Genomic DNA, 15,396 nt, shown 5'->3' with positions numbered 1-15,396 from the left:
ACCCAGTCAAGAGATCAGGGCTAGATCCAACACCGTTTTTTAGCTCACTGCACCATCCCAGTTTCAGAACCTGGCTGTATGCAAATTAGTCTATTCCTGTCCCAGTGCATGATGGGAACAGGGCAAACCAAACTACAAAAGCCAATTCTTACACTGGGAAGGAAACAAGCTCCCGGGGACCGGTTTCTGGCATTACAGCCGTCTTCGGCCCGGTTTGCTTGAATCCTGATGGTGCAATGAGCAAGGGTCTCACATCTGAGAATACCCTTCCACGCTAAGGGTGGACAAAATATTTACAACAAGGGGACAGACTGATTTGCATATAGCCAGGTTCTGAGCTGGGATGGGGCAGTGAGATAAATAACGGTGATGGATCAAGCCCTGATCTTTGGACTGGGTAAGAGTGGTCTGCTCAATTCAGACACTCTGTTCATCACCACCCCCTTTTGTAAATCGATTTTGGCCACTATAGGTGTGGCAGGGTATACTCAGACATGAGTCCCTTTCTCACTGCTCCATCAGGATTCAAGCAAGCCGGGCCGAAGAGGCTGAAATGCCAGAAACCGGTCCCCGGTAGCTTGTCTCCTTTCTGGTAAAGAATTGGCTTGGTAGTTTAGTCTGCCCTGTTCCCATGATGCACTGGGCCAGGGACAGACTGATTTGCATATAGCCAGGTTCTGAGCTGGGATGGGGCAGTGAGATAAATAACGGTGATGGATCAAGCCCTGATCTTTGGACTGGGTAAGAGTGGTCTGCTCAATTCAGACACTCTGTTCATCACCACCCCCTTTTGTAAATCGACTGTCGCCAGGTGGCAGGTTTTTGGGAGCAGGTGATGCAGGCTCTAAGCGAAATGCTTGGGACGTCACTGCAATGTAGGGCCATAGTTTGCTTGTTGGGTATTGTTCCGCAGCTGAGAGCGCAAAGGCGCAAATTCTGCGTGGTGGCATTGCTACTGGCCAAGCGGAGGGTGTCTATGCATTGGAATAGCAAACAGGGACCGAAGGTTAAACACTGGCTGGAAGATTTAACATATTGCCCGGATACGCTGGTCACTTAGGAGGAAGAGTTGCCAGTCAGATCACGTCCCAGAGACTATTGGATGTATTTACGTACCTTTTTATTAGAACATGAAACGACATGCAATGATGATAACTCATAGCAAGGACTGCAACAGGGTTAATGTAATGTAGTGATAAAATGTCAACTTGTGATGGGGGAGGATGCTGTGACACAGTGGTCTTTATTCTCAGAGTTCTTTGTTCTTTAACTGTTTCACCAATTTACTGGAAAGAGTATAAAAAACAAAAAGTAAGACAACAAACATGATTGACTGTATGCATAAGCACTGCTCTATGTTTCCAATGCCATTTCCTACAACGCCGCCGGTCCCAAGGATGTCGGCTGATGGGCCGTGTACACGAGAGATTAATTTGCGAATGATACAACTGCATAGCCGGCCTGATGAGGTTGTAGGCGCCAACATGTCTATTGTTACTATGAAAGGTGCAATAAACTTCTTACACCCAAAAATAAAAATAATAATAATTAAATAAATATTATGACCAAAATTTTAGAAGGCAAGAAAATCAACATCCTGTCTACATCATGCTAAGTACGAAAATCATAATACATATAATGTTAAAATAAATTAAACATATATATATATATATATATATATATATATATACACATATATATATACTTAATAATATTCATAAATCATTATTTTAATAACTTATAAATTGTTTAAAAGATTTTATAAATTATAAATACATATAAATACAGTCCCGGAGGAGGCCCGGGCTGTGCTCTCCCAAGCTGTCAAGGACGGGAGAGATGCAGTGAAATTCACCATACGGTGTGGATTAGATACGACCGATTCCGTAGGCAGGTTGATTTCAACTTCGGTGGTCTTGAGACGCCATGCCTTGCTTCATACAACTGGCTTCTCAGGGGATGTCCAAGCCAATTTGATGGACATGCCCTTTGATTGAACCCGTCTTTTTGGGGAAAAGTTTCAAGGACTCTCAAGCTACTGCCAGATCCTTGGGCCTCTCCTCCACTCCTCATGGCATATCTTCCTTTCGCCCCTTTCGTGGAAACGGAAGGGGTTTCCAGCCGCGTCAGCCCTATGCTAGCCACCATCCCGCTCTGACTACCCAAGCTGTGTGTGGACATGGACGCGGTACAATCCGTCCTCGGAATGAAGGCCAGACGTCATCTACCGCACTGCCCCCAGCAGCCGCAGCCTCCAAGCACTCCTAGGCTGGTTCTGTTGGACCACAGTATTCCAGTGGGTGGGAGAATTCGTCATCTCCCCCACTAGAGATCTATAGCAACAGACAAGTGGGTCTTGCAGATTGTCCAGCAGGGCTATTCTCTTCCTTTCCTTTCTTTTCCTCCTCCTATTCCGCCAAGTCAAGAACGGCTAGCAGAGGATCATTTGAAGTTGCTCCAAGAGGAAGTTCCAGCTCTTTTGTCCAAAGGGGCTTTAGAAAGGGTCTGAGCTTCAGAAGTAGGCAGTGGCTGTTATTCCAGCTACTTTCTGATTCTGAAGAAGAACAAGGGCCTTCGGCCCATTTTGGATCTTCGGACCGTCAATCTCTTCCTTAAAAAGGAGAAATTCGCAATGCTCACTTTGGCTCAGGTCTTGTCTGCCCTAGACCAGGGAGACTGGATGGTGGAATTGGACCTGCAGGATGCATATTTTCATATCCCCATCCTGCCAGGCCACAGGCGTTACCTGCAGTTCAAGTTAGCCTCAAGCACTTTCAGTTTACAGTGCTCCCCTTTGGTCTTACCAGTGCCCCTCGGGTGTTCATCAAGGTGATGGTGGTGGTTGCAGGTCACCTGCGCAGGTTAGGGGTGTCAGTCTTCCCCTAACTCGACGACTGGCTGTTAAAGGCGTCTTCGCCCCAGGCAGTCGTCTCCCACCTTCAGGCTACAGTTAACCTCCTGCATTCGCTGGGGTTCTCTATAAACGTGCCAAAGTCACACCTGACTCCTTCTCAGAGGCTTCTTTTCATCGGAGCTGTTCTGGACACACTGCAGTTTCGGGCTTATCCTCCCGGGCAGCGAGTCCAAGATATTAAGGTTATGATTCTGATATTTTCACCTCTACCCTGGATTTCAGTGAGGTTGACTCTGAGGCTATTGGGTCTCATGACCTCCTGCATTCTGTTGGTAAGACACGTAAGGTGGCGTATGCGGGCTCAGCAGTGAGACTTGAAGTTACAATGGGCACAGCATCCCGGAAATTATTCGAATGTGGTTCAGATCTCGGAAGGAACTGCGAAAGATCTGCAGTGGTGGTTAGCGAACTGTGATTGGGTCAACGGCAGACCTTGCTCCCGTCCCCAACCAGATTTCACATTCATGAATTATGCGTCAATTTTGGTATGGGGCGGCCACATGGGAGAGATGGAGATCAGGAGTCACTGGTCTCCAGCGGAGACAGACTCCACATAAACTTGTTGGAGCTCCGAGCAATTTGGTTGGCATTGAAAGCTTTTCTTTCCTCTGTCAAGGGGAAGAAGCAGCATGTGTTCACGGATAACACCAACGCCATTTGGTACTGCAACAAGCTGGGCTGAGTGGCATTGTGGCCCCTTTGTCGAGAGGCCCTGCGTCTCTGGACATGTCTAGAACAGCAGGGCATATCCCTGGTGGTTCAACACCTGGCAGGTTCTCTGAATGCCAGGGCGGATGATCTCAGCCATCAATGCTTTCAGGATCACGAATGGCGTCTCCAGTCGGAGGTGGCGCAAGGTCTCTTTCAGCAGTGGGGAGAACCTTGGTTAGATTTGTTCGCCTCCGAAGAGAACCTGCAATGTCAGCAGTACTGCACACTGGAGTTTCCAAGGCGGCTATCGCTTGGTGACACGTTTCGTTGCGAGTGGAGCTCAGGCCTGTTGTTCGCCTTTCTGCCCATACCACTCCTGCTCACAATTCTGAAGAAGATCACGAGCGAACGGGCCCAAGTCATTCTTGTGGCACCGGAATGAGCAAGGAGAGTCTGGTATTCAGAGCTTCTCAGCATGAGTATCAATCCTCCGATCAGGCTGTCCCTTCGGGAGGATCTTCTGTCGCAGCAGCAGGGGAGGGTTCTCCAACTGAACCTGTCAACTCTGCGCCTCCATGCATGGAGATTGTGTGGCAACAGTTGATAGCTTTTGACCTTCCTCCTGAAGTCTGTAATGTTATTCTGGCAGCCAGGCGGCCCTCCATTAAGATGTTATACGCCTGCCGTTGGCAGAAATTTGTTTTATACTGTACAGAAAGGTCTATTGACCCTCTTTCTACTGTCCTTTTCTTCACTCTAACCCTTGCCCAGCAGGGCTCTGCCTTGGGAACTCTCAGAGTTACCTTTCTGATCTATCTGCTTTTTTGCAGCTGGCAGACCAGCCATCTCTCTTCAATCCTCCTATTGTAAATAGATTTCTAAAAGGGCTGGCTCACTTGCTTCCACCCACGCCCTTTAATATGCCACAGTGGGACCTTAATTTGGTCCTCACTTACCTGATGTGTGTTCCCTTTGAGCCTTTGCATAATTGATCTCTCCGGCTGTTGACCATCAAAACAGCCTTCTTGGTGGTGATTACATCAGCCCGTAGGGTGAGTGATTTGCAGACATTATCCAGCTCGCCTCCTTATTTTATGTCTTTTCAGAACAAGGTGGTACTTCGTACCAGGGCATCTTTTTTGCCAAAGGTTGTGACCCTATTCCAAGTGGGTCAGTCAATACCTTTGCCCACCTTCTTCGCTCCTCCACATCCCGCTAAGTAGGAGGAGCGTCTCCACACGACAGGACCCAAAAAGAACATTGTCATTCTACCTTGACCGCACAAAAGACTTCTGGTTGGATGACCAACTCTTTGTGGGGTATGTGGGAGAGAAGAGAGAAAGGGCAGTGCAAAAAAGGACCATCTCCCGCTGGGGCATTTTCTGCATTAAAATCTGTTACACCTTGGCGAAGAAGAAGCCGCCTGAGGGATTAGGGGTCCACTCTACTAGGGGAAAGGCTGTGACTACGGCCTTGGCTCGCGCTGTCCCAGTCCAAGACATCTGTCAGGCGGCAACGTGGGCATCATTGCACACGTTCGCAAAACAGTATTGCCTTGATGGTCAAGTGCGCAGGGATGGGCACTTTGCGCGTTCAGTCCTGCAAGACTTCTTAGTTTAGATCATGAGTCCGTAACCCTCCGCCGGGATGGTTTGGGTCAGGAATCTGATTCAAAGGTAAGGAATCTGCAGCTAGAAGTCGCTATCAGATGAACAAGTTACTTACCTTTGGTAACGCATTATCTGGTAGAGACTCGATCTAGCTGCAGATTCCTTACAGCCCCACCCATGCCTCCCCGCCTTGAGGACAGATGTAGTAGATCTAGGGTTTTTACCCCTTTTCAGGGCACTAGTTTTTGCACACGACTACGTCAGTTACTTCATGGCTCAGCACTTCTGGCGTGTAAAATACAAAAAGTACTGACATCCGCGTGCCTTGGTGGCGCCTAGATAGGCACTGTAACGCCATAACCGACGCTACCGACACCGTCTATGTCACACAGAGCCAAATGGAACCATCCAACGTCGCACGCAAGAGGTATTGCTCACCAAAAGATTCCGGATCCAGCCTGACACCTGGGATATTCAAAGGTAAGGAATCTGCAGCCAGATAGAACTCTACCAGATAAGCCGTTACTGAAGGTAACTATGCACACAGCCTGCTCGTGCTGGAACACCTACCTGCTTAAGAAGCCCTCTCAGCCCGCATATTCCACTGAACTATCTCTAGGCGATGCTGGGCTGTACAGACTTGGATTCCAGACTAGAAGCCACCTCATGGATAAATTTGGGTCTCACAACATGGGGAGACCTCTTTACTGACCGAATCCTCTGCACATTCGAGAATCTGGTGAATGACTATGGTGTGCCGCCGGGTTCTTTCCTCCTCTATGCCTCTCTAACTTGTCAGTTACATACGGTTTGGCATAGAATGCATGATAAACTAGACACATCCAAATTCTTCCAGTAAGTGCTTACTCACAGGGTTGGCTGCCACGCTGTCACACTATTATACAATTCCCTATGCGTGGAAAGAGGAACGTCCCTTGCTACTCTCTGCGCCTACTGGGACGAGGCACTATTTATTTTATTTATTTATAAAATATTGTATAGCCCGAACAAGACCCAGGAGGGTATCAGAGCGCTTCACAGGTGAGGTAGGCAGGATAACAAAGTGTGAGAAGCAAAAACGTTACAAATAGGTTCAAGACGAGAACATGACAACAACATGATTCAGAGCATTTAAAAACAAGACCGGACAGATCCAATAATAGAGAAGAATAGGCAATGTGCACAGTATCAGTAGGATTATATCCTGCCAACTATTAAACACCAGATTACACAAATGTAAAAGATAGCGATCAGGTAATGGGAAGAGAAATTCCATAAACAACATACAAAGTTGTGGAGTGGCCTGTTCACACTGTTAAACCCAGAAGTGTAACTGTGGACTGGACAGTCATAGCATCAGAGATTAGAGCAGTATTGAGGCAGCTGAACCAGGACTTTATGGCAGGAATTTCAGCGTTAGGATTTTTTTCACTTCTTTTTTAAAGGAAGCGGTGGATGGGATTCGACGAACTTCCAGTGGAAGGGAATTCCAAATCTTCCGGCCATGCCGGAGAATGCTCTGTTACTCGTTTTGTTTTTGTGTAACATTTGCGGTTTCAGGAGCAGTGAATTTGGACTTCGAGACGGACGGCCACCCCCTGATAATTCAAGTTTGTGAGCCAGGTAGATGGGGGTCTTGAAATGCAATGCTTTGTGAGTCAAGCAAGCGATCTTTAGTTGTATCCTAGCTTCATAAGGTAACAAGTTTAGAGATTTTAAGGCTGGGGATATGTGATCATTTATTTTCGTACCAGTAATCAATCTGGCTGCGGCATTAATAGAAACGTAAGTGGAACCAAACTTTGTTTGGGGAGACCGCAAAGAGTGGAACTGCCGTAGTCAAGCCTTGGCAATACTAAAGCGTGAACCGCCCATTTGAAGTCTTCCTGTGGGAGAAATGGTTTCAGATTCCTTAGTAGCCTCATCTGGTGTTTAGCACCCTTGATTGCATTGCTGATATGTTTCTGCATGTTCAGGTGCCTGTCTAGGGGGATTCCTAGAGATTTAGCAGACTCAATAATGTGGGGGAAGCAGTTGAAGGCTGAAAGATGATGCATCCAGAGGTCAATCTAGGGGGCATGTTTAGGGAGAGCAATGAGGAGGAATTCTGCCCCATGTGTTTGCCTGCTGGTCATCCAACAACTATGCTTGCCCCCACATTAAGGTGACACTGGCACCTGTAAAGATGAATACAGTGCTTTGAAGGTGGAGTGAAAGGAAGAGGTGGCTGGATGAGAGGCCAGAAGATGCAACAGTGTGTTCTGAAATAGCTGGCTAATGGATGTTCTTCCACTCCTACACCAACCATAATGCTCACATCAGAGCTTTAGAATTCAAGCATGTATGCCTCCAATATACCTTCGATTTTCCAGTGCTTTGAAGGGAGGCTGGCAGGAAGAAAGGGGTGATTTTTAGTCAGGTGATATACTTGCTCACACTCTGGTACCTTGGGTCCGTGCTGTGAAGCTCAGATCGGGGCCTCTCGAGCCGCACCCGCTGTCCTGCGGCCCTGCGTTATTTGTCACAAAGGCATCATCAAACAGAGGCCTTCTGTACAACTGCCGGAGTCAGTGAGAGGCCGAGCAAGGTCCTAACAAGATGTATTAGCTGTGAAAGGTAGGGTGACCAACTGGCATTGGTGCAAATTCAGGATGGTAAGTGTAAAAATTCAGGACAAGGGTCAAAATTCAGGACAAAAATTCAGGACAGAATGTCAAAATTCAGGACAAAACTTTGGGACAAACGGTAAGTTTTACAGACACATCAGAGGAAGTTGTGCGATAGTATAAAAGTAACTAAATAGACAACCTCTTAAGTGCAAGTCAAAATAAGTTTATATTAGGTTGAGACAATTGTACATTTCATGTTTTTTTGGTATGCACGCAGCTTTGAGCAATTGTGCAGGTCTTTTTGTGGTATTTCATATGATAATAACCTATTTATATGGTTACTGCACTGGGCTGTCATGTGTGATATTTTGTTTACAACTCATGGTCCTGAGCAGGCATGTTTGGTAAGAGAAGTGGTTGGGAAGACCTACTCAGATAGACTTTGTTACTAGCATCTCATATCTGAGTGTCATTGTGAGAGGTAAAGTGGCACACATAGGTGAACTAAAGGGAGGATTGCTGTGATTAACCCACTATAGGGAACACATTATAGTTGTTTCTACAAGTGGAACTTAAAATATGGACTCTGACGTTGCTTATGGGGGCTTCGCAGAGAGTTGCACTAGCTGACGGAAGTCACAAAGGTACTTTTCCCTGCAGCTTTCTTAAAGAAGGCACTGTTGATACACTATAACATAGATTATTTCTGAAGCCTTGCCTGTTGCTACAAACACAATATACACCTCAAGCACAGCTCATGGCACTACTAGGCTCTCCCTAAAACCTTACACCTAAAACAAAACATGCAAACATTTACAATTACTAGTGTAACATTCAAGTAGCAGTTGGGTCTCACTCAAAATGTCATATGCATGATGTATAGATCCCACACACAAGCACACAGCATATACAGAATAGTAACACATAGGCAAGGGAGTAACCAGAAAATATAAATACCTTCCACTTTGAACTAAAGCTCTTATGGCACCAAGAAAGCAAAGTAAGTCATCACAGCCCTCCCAGAAGAGCTCTCTTGTCCAAGGATCTAGCAATTCATCCTTCCATCAAACCCCTGATATCCACCATTTCACATTCACATTCTGTCATCTTTTAATTCTTCCATCCATCATTCAGTCTTTCACCATTTATGTGGTCCTTCCATCTGTGTGCCCATCCATATCCAAACCTTTTCAACCATTTAGAAACCTATCCATCATCTCTCCTTCCATCCACCATTTTACACATCCATCCCCCCATACACCCTTTCACTCACCCATCCATCCATCATCCATCCTTTCACCCAATCTATCCTTTCACTCATCCATCCACTGTACCACACATCCATCCATTCACTCATCCATCCAACCATTTACCCTTTCACTAAAGCCATGCTTTTACTCATCCATCCACACTTCCACCCACCCATCCATACATTCACTCATCAATCCAACCATTTACCCTTTCAGCCATCCTTTCACTTACTCATCCATCCACCCAATCACTCATCCGTCCACCCATTCAACTTTTCACTTATCCATCCATCCTTTCTTTCAGCTCTCCACCCTCCCTTTCACTCAGTTGTGCATTCTTTCACTCATCCATCTTTACATTCTTCTTTTCACTCATCCAGGCACCCATTCGCCCATTCATTCTGCCAATCATTCATCCATTCTTTCACTCATCCATCCGTTCATCCTCCCTTTCTTTCTCCATTCCATTTTCACTTAGTAACCCATCCTTCCATCCACCCTTCACCCATCTACCCACTCATACATTTACTCATCCACCCATGAATCCATCTATTGTCCCTTTCACTCATCCATACTTTTACTCATCTATCCATCCTTTCTCTCATCCATCCACACTTTCACTTATCTATCCATCATTTTGTCCATCTACCCTCCCTTTCACTCACTCATCCAACCACTCTTCCAACCATCCATCCATCCAACCATTTAGCCTTTCACCCATCCAGCCATCCTTTCACTTACTCATCCATCCACCCATTCATCCTTTCACTCATCCATCCATCCTTTCTTCCAGCTCTCCAACATCCCTTTCACTCATGTATGCATTCTTTCACTCATCCATCTTTACATTCTTCTTTTCACTCATCTATGCACCCATTCGCCCATCTATTCTGCCAATCATTCATACAGGCTTTCACTCATCCATTCCTCCATCCATCCTCCCCTTCTCTCACTCGTCCATCCTTAAATCCACCCTTTCACTCATCCAGTCATTCATTCGCCCTTTCACTTATAAATTCATCCATCCATCTATCTTTTCTCTCATCCATCCACCCATTCACTCGCCCATCATCCACCCTTTCACTCGCCCATCATCCACCCTTTCACTCATCCATCCATCCTTTTACTTATCCATCCACCCATCTACCCTTCCACCCATACATCCATCTATTTACCCTCATCCATCCTTCCACTCATGCATCCATCCATTCTTTCTCTCATTACCATCTACCATCCATTCACCCTTTCAGTCATCCGTTCATCCTATCACTAATCCATCCAGCCATTTACCCATTCCTTTACTTATTCACTAACCCACCTTTTCACATTAATTATGAGCTGAGCCTTTGTCTACTGAGTTGCAGACAGAAGAGGCCCATTAAGAACGTCACTCTCGCTGTAGTTCCTAAAGCAAGGGGTGGGGAGGGTTCTCTATGCCCATGCACATAGGCAAACTAAAAACTTGGAAGTCATGAGTCATGCATTATGCCCAGTGCCAGGACTTGAGGTGACTGTGACATGACGTTGTCACCAGGGCTTTAAGTCGGATGAAAAAACTGGGGGATTCTATAAGGGATGTGTCTAATGTAATTAAGAGCGTGGCTTGAAACACTTAATCTAAAAATATGTGCTGAGCATAATGAGCCACCCGACTGGTATTTTGCTGTTTCTATCATTGTATCCAGTAACATTAAACCTTCCACAAGTAATGACTATTGACTTTGTCAATGGATGTTAGTTGCCTGTAATAAAATTAAAAAAGCAGCAACTATGGCATTGATGTATATAATATTAAAAAAAGCTTCAGCTCTGAAATGATGAGACTGTGCAAGGACTATAAGCTCTTCTTTTTAACTTCTTTCGCCAGCTTCTTTTCGTGAACTGGCACATAGCAGCAGCATGGGCGTGTTTGTATATTTGTTTTGTACATTTGTAAATTTCTTCCATATAATCCTAACAGAATGCCCTGGCCCAGACCGCAGCAGGAGAAGGCCACCTGTAACAGCTCAAACTGGCCTATTATCAATCTGTATGTGACAATCAGCCACAGACTGACAATGGGCAGGGGGGTGGGGCTGCTCTTGTGCTCAGAGTATGAATACGAGGCGTCCCCATCAGGGGGCTGAGGCCTCTCGCATGGGAACAGCTCTGCTTCCTGCAAAGGCCAAAATTACGGACAAATGGCGTCCGCAAAGGGGATCCTCACGGACAACGACGTGAGGTCCAAATTACGGACGGTCTGTGAATTTTACGGACAGTTGGTCACCCTAGTGAAAGGCCCACAGGGGGTTTCTTCCCGTCTAGGCACAGACAGGCTAAATGGATGTCATGGGTGAAAGAAGGATTTTGCATAGTTGTGCATGCTGTTTTGTCTGCATACAGGCAGACTAGAGTGGAAGAGCAGTGAAAATGAAATCCTGGTTGTTTTGCCCACTACACTAATTGTTGAACATATTTAAGGCTCTAAGATATGGGTCATGTTTTATTGTGTTTAAATATTTCAGGGCTATACGTTCACAATTGCTGTATAAACCACATGCTTTTTCAAATGTCCTTCAAAATGCACAATTTGCTAGTCCTGTTTTCAGACCTTTCTTAGGAGAGAAGCCTCTAAAAAAAAACATTTGTCCATCAGGCTTGGCACGCTTGCGACATAATTGTCATCCACAATTTTTACGCTGCACCATTTCAAATGGCACTAGCCACCACTGCTATCAGCTCTGCAGCTTCTCGTTCTAGTACTTCTTGTACATTTAACCCATACTAACCAGAGGGCGTGCAACCTTTGTTCCTTAGAAAAAAGGTCTCTCGTCTTTGCTGTTCCAGAGATAAGCAGTGATTGCGCCCTGCTGCAGACAATGGGTTCTGATTTATTAGTAAAGCCTTCCTATTTAATATTTAGGAGACAATCGAGGCTTTAAAATGAGCACGAAGAGTGAAGTGCAGTCGGAGGCTGACACGAAACAGCATGGCGCCCTCTACTGTACGTATGCCGTAAGTACGCTTCCAGTAAATAATCGGCTGCGCGCGCCACGCCGAACATTTTTTCTTGAAAAGCAGAGCAGGAACGTGAACAGGTATTCGTTAATTACAACACTGTGTGTCGTAGCCAGACCTAGCGCCCTCGAAGATACGTTTATAGTGCGAATTATTAATATTGGTGTTGTCCGATGGAACATAATAAAAAAAAACACTAGCAGCTCGAAAAAAGAAAACAGGCGCAAGCTCTCGGTCCTCAGAACACCAAGAAAACAGGTGTTTTGTAGCAGCGTCATAGAAATCAAATTTTGTTCTTTTACGATGAAGTACTGTTTTCGATTTGGTGATATTTATAAATGACAAAAGTAAATAAAATACGTCTGGCAGCGGTGGGATTCGAACCCACGCCATCGAAATGACTGGAGCCTAAATCCAGCGCCTTAGACCACTCGGCCACGCTACCATTGGCAAATTGAAAGGACAAGTCTTTATATATAGATGACATTATCACGGCGTATTTTTTCGTCTAACAATGATTTTTCAGATGTATTCCTGAAGATATAAAGCGGACCATAACGCGAAAACATTACTCGATGTTTATTCCGCTCATCTGTACAATTGTCAATTTAACCAACACAAGGAAACATTCTAATACCGTTTTCATGATTTTGAAAGTGAAACTGTCAATTAAGGTTTTTTTTTTTTAAAGAGGAAGAATTGATGTGTTTGTTCCCATTTTGATTAAACTGTTTATATACAGCGGTCAAAGTGCATAAAAAAGTATGGGAACTGTAATGCTGCATGCGTGGGGGCAGAGTCAAAGGTGTGGCTAAAAAAACAAAATATTCTGAAAGCTTTTTTGGTTCTTTCACCTTAAGGTAGCTATATATAAAACAACACGTAGCTTAAAAAAATAAAAATGTAAAAAAGTTAGGTTAATGAGTGGGAAATGCACTATACTACATTATGAAACCTTCATTAATCCACTGCTGAGGTCAAGTCAAAGTCGAAGATACCTTTATTTGATTTCAATTTTAAAAAATCATAAAAGCACAAGTAAAAATACGATAAAATGCAGTACATTTTGGTCAACAGTAAGGTTCAGTTAAAAATGAACGGTACCATAAAAAATTAGTTTTCTCAAAAGTTGAATTCATTGTAAGTCTGTATCTAATCGTACTTTTTAAGAACATTGAGACCAAGTACATTGATATTTCATCCTCTAACATTTGGAGTTTCAATAAAGCAAGTCTACATTGTCTCAAGCCCCATTTTTTCAAAAGAAGGATTAAATATTGTCTCCTAGGTAATGTATAAAATTTGCAAAATAGAGTACAATGTATCAGTGACTGTTGTGATATATCGTCGCAAGGGCATAGGGCCAGATTTTTTGACCAGGTATTAGTTTCGGGCAAAGTAATTAGTCTAAAAAAACTTCCCCCCCTAAAACGTGTTAATAACATCCTGGTGTAACTACTCTGGGTGGAAACTAAGTATTGCTGAATTCCCTGTCCTTGCAGCCTTAATTGATTCTGCATAACAGTCTCCTTCTTTCCTTCAGACTGCCAACGTTTATTCTCTAACAAAACAAGACACATTTTTTTCAGGTCTTTCCTTGAAATCAATGTTAGAGTATTGGGAGAGTCAAAGTATTCAGGATGTCCAATCTCTTTTAGGAAGCTCTTGACATAAATAAACCAGTTAATGTTATGGGCTCTCTGGTACATGAGACAGTCCTGAATCATTTCCCTATTGAGCCAGTTTCATCGGTAGTCCATACCTTATGCCAAAGCAGTATGGGGCCCATTTTTGTAAGACCCGAGATGTAATCCAAACCTTACTCCTTGTGGCAAACATAAGTAGAGGTTGATTTAGGGACGGCTAATAGGAACCGGAGGAAAGCATTTTCGCATAATTGAATGTCGCGGGTATCCGCGATCCCCCATAGTCCGGCTCCATAGGTGGCTGTTGAAATGCATTTTGATTTGTAAATGTCCACCAATATATGTACTGGACGACCCCCCAATTTATTTGCAAAATTTCGTACTGCTCCAATAGCACGAGAAAAAGCTAATTTCATCGTATTGGCAGCAGACGACCAAGTCCCTTTTTTTGGGCTCGCCTATTATATCCCGCAGGAATTCATAGGCGAGACTATAGGGGCTAAACTAAGAGCTAAACTAAGCTCCCAAAAAGCGGATTTCCAGAAGTGCATGTGGTCTTCTCGTCAACGCGCTTCTATCTGCCTGCCTCACATCACCACATCAAAGCCAGCCATCTGTTGCTTCCCCAGTGTGGTGCCGCCAGCAGCTTCACTTGAAAGGGATCCGCTCCATCCCCTGCTGCATCAAAGGCTGTTTTACATTTACGCAATTGCGCCGGCTTGTTTTTTAATGCCTTCTGTCCCTTTCCTATCTTTTTCTGTGATTGCTTGAGCTTTTATTTTACCACAGACGGGGCACTTATGTGGCTGCTTGTGCGTCTCCTTTATATTTACAAAAAATACTCATGCAGGGTCGAACTTTAATTTTAAATATGGTGGCAGCACCTCTTGTTTAGCTAGACCTTGTAACCTAGGTACATACTTGCGGGAATCACAAACGAATCTCTAAATGCAATGTATACTTTGTTGAGGTCTCCGTTGCCCTATAAGAAGATTTCATTAATTCATCCTTCCTTCATGCACATACTTTTGGCCTAAAAGCCTGCATTAGCTGAAGGTGAGTTGGCTGCACCCCCTTCCCCCACTCTTCAGCGTGTACCAAATGTAACACAATTGATGCCCACATAGAATGGATTATCGACACTGTCTGCACTTTAAATAACCCCACTTCCGTCTTTTTTGTCACATACAGTTACTGCCCAGTGTCTGTAGCAGGCCGTAAACTCCACATCCCCGTTCAACTCCACATCACCGCTCAACTCCACACCACCGCTCAACTCCACACCACCGCTCAACTCCACACCACCGCTCAACTCCACATCACCGCTCAACTCCACATCACCGCTCAACTCCACATCACCGCTCAACTCTACATCACAGCTCAACTCCACATCACCGCTCAACTCCACACCACCGCTCAACTCCACACCACCGCTCAACTCCACACCACCGCTCAACTCCACACCACCGCTCAACTCCACACCACCGCTCAACTCCACATCACCTCTCAACTCCACACCACCGCTCAACTCCACACCACCGCTCAACTCCACATCACCGCTCAACTCCACATCACCGCTCAACTCCACACCACAGGTCAACTCCACACCACCGCTCAACTCCACACCACCGCTCAACTCCACACCATCGCTTAACTCCACACCACCGCTCAACTCCACACCACCGCTCAACTCCACACCACCTCTCAACTCCACATCAC

The 15,396-nt window shown here is 45.0% G+C and overlaps 1 non-coding gene across 1 annotated transcript; it reads right to left on the bottom strand.

Moving 5' to 3' along the window:
- Positions 1–12,394: 12,394 nt before the first annotated feature.
- TRNAL-UAG (transfer RNA leucine (anticodon UAG)) lies at positions 12,395–12,476 on the bottom strand. The gene has a single exon. It is a non-coding gene; the product is annotated as a tRNA-Leu (tRNA).
- Between the last annotated feature and the right edge of the window lie 2,920 nt (positions 12,477–15,396).

The sequence above is a fragment of the Lissotriton vulgaris genome, chromosome 10, assembly GCF_964263255.1.
Source record: "Lissotriton vulgaris chromosome 10, aLisVul1.2, whole genome shotgun sequence".
NCBI lineage: Eukaryota > Metazoa > Chordata > Amphibia > Caudata > Salamandridae > Lissotriton > Lissotriton vulgaris.
Note: the sequence above shows the minus strand (reverse complement) of the source record. Positions and strands in the feature narration are given on the sequence as shown.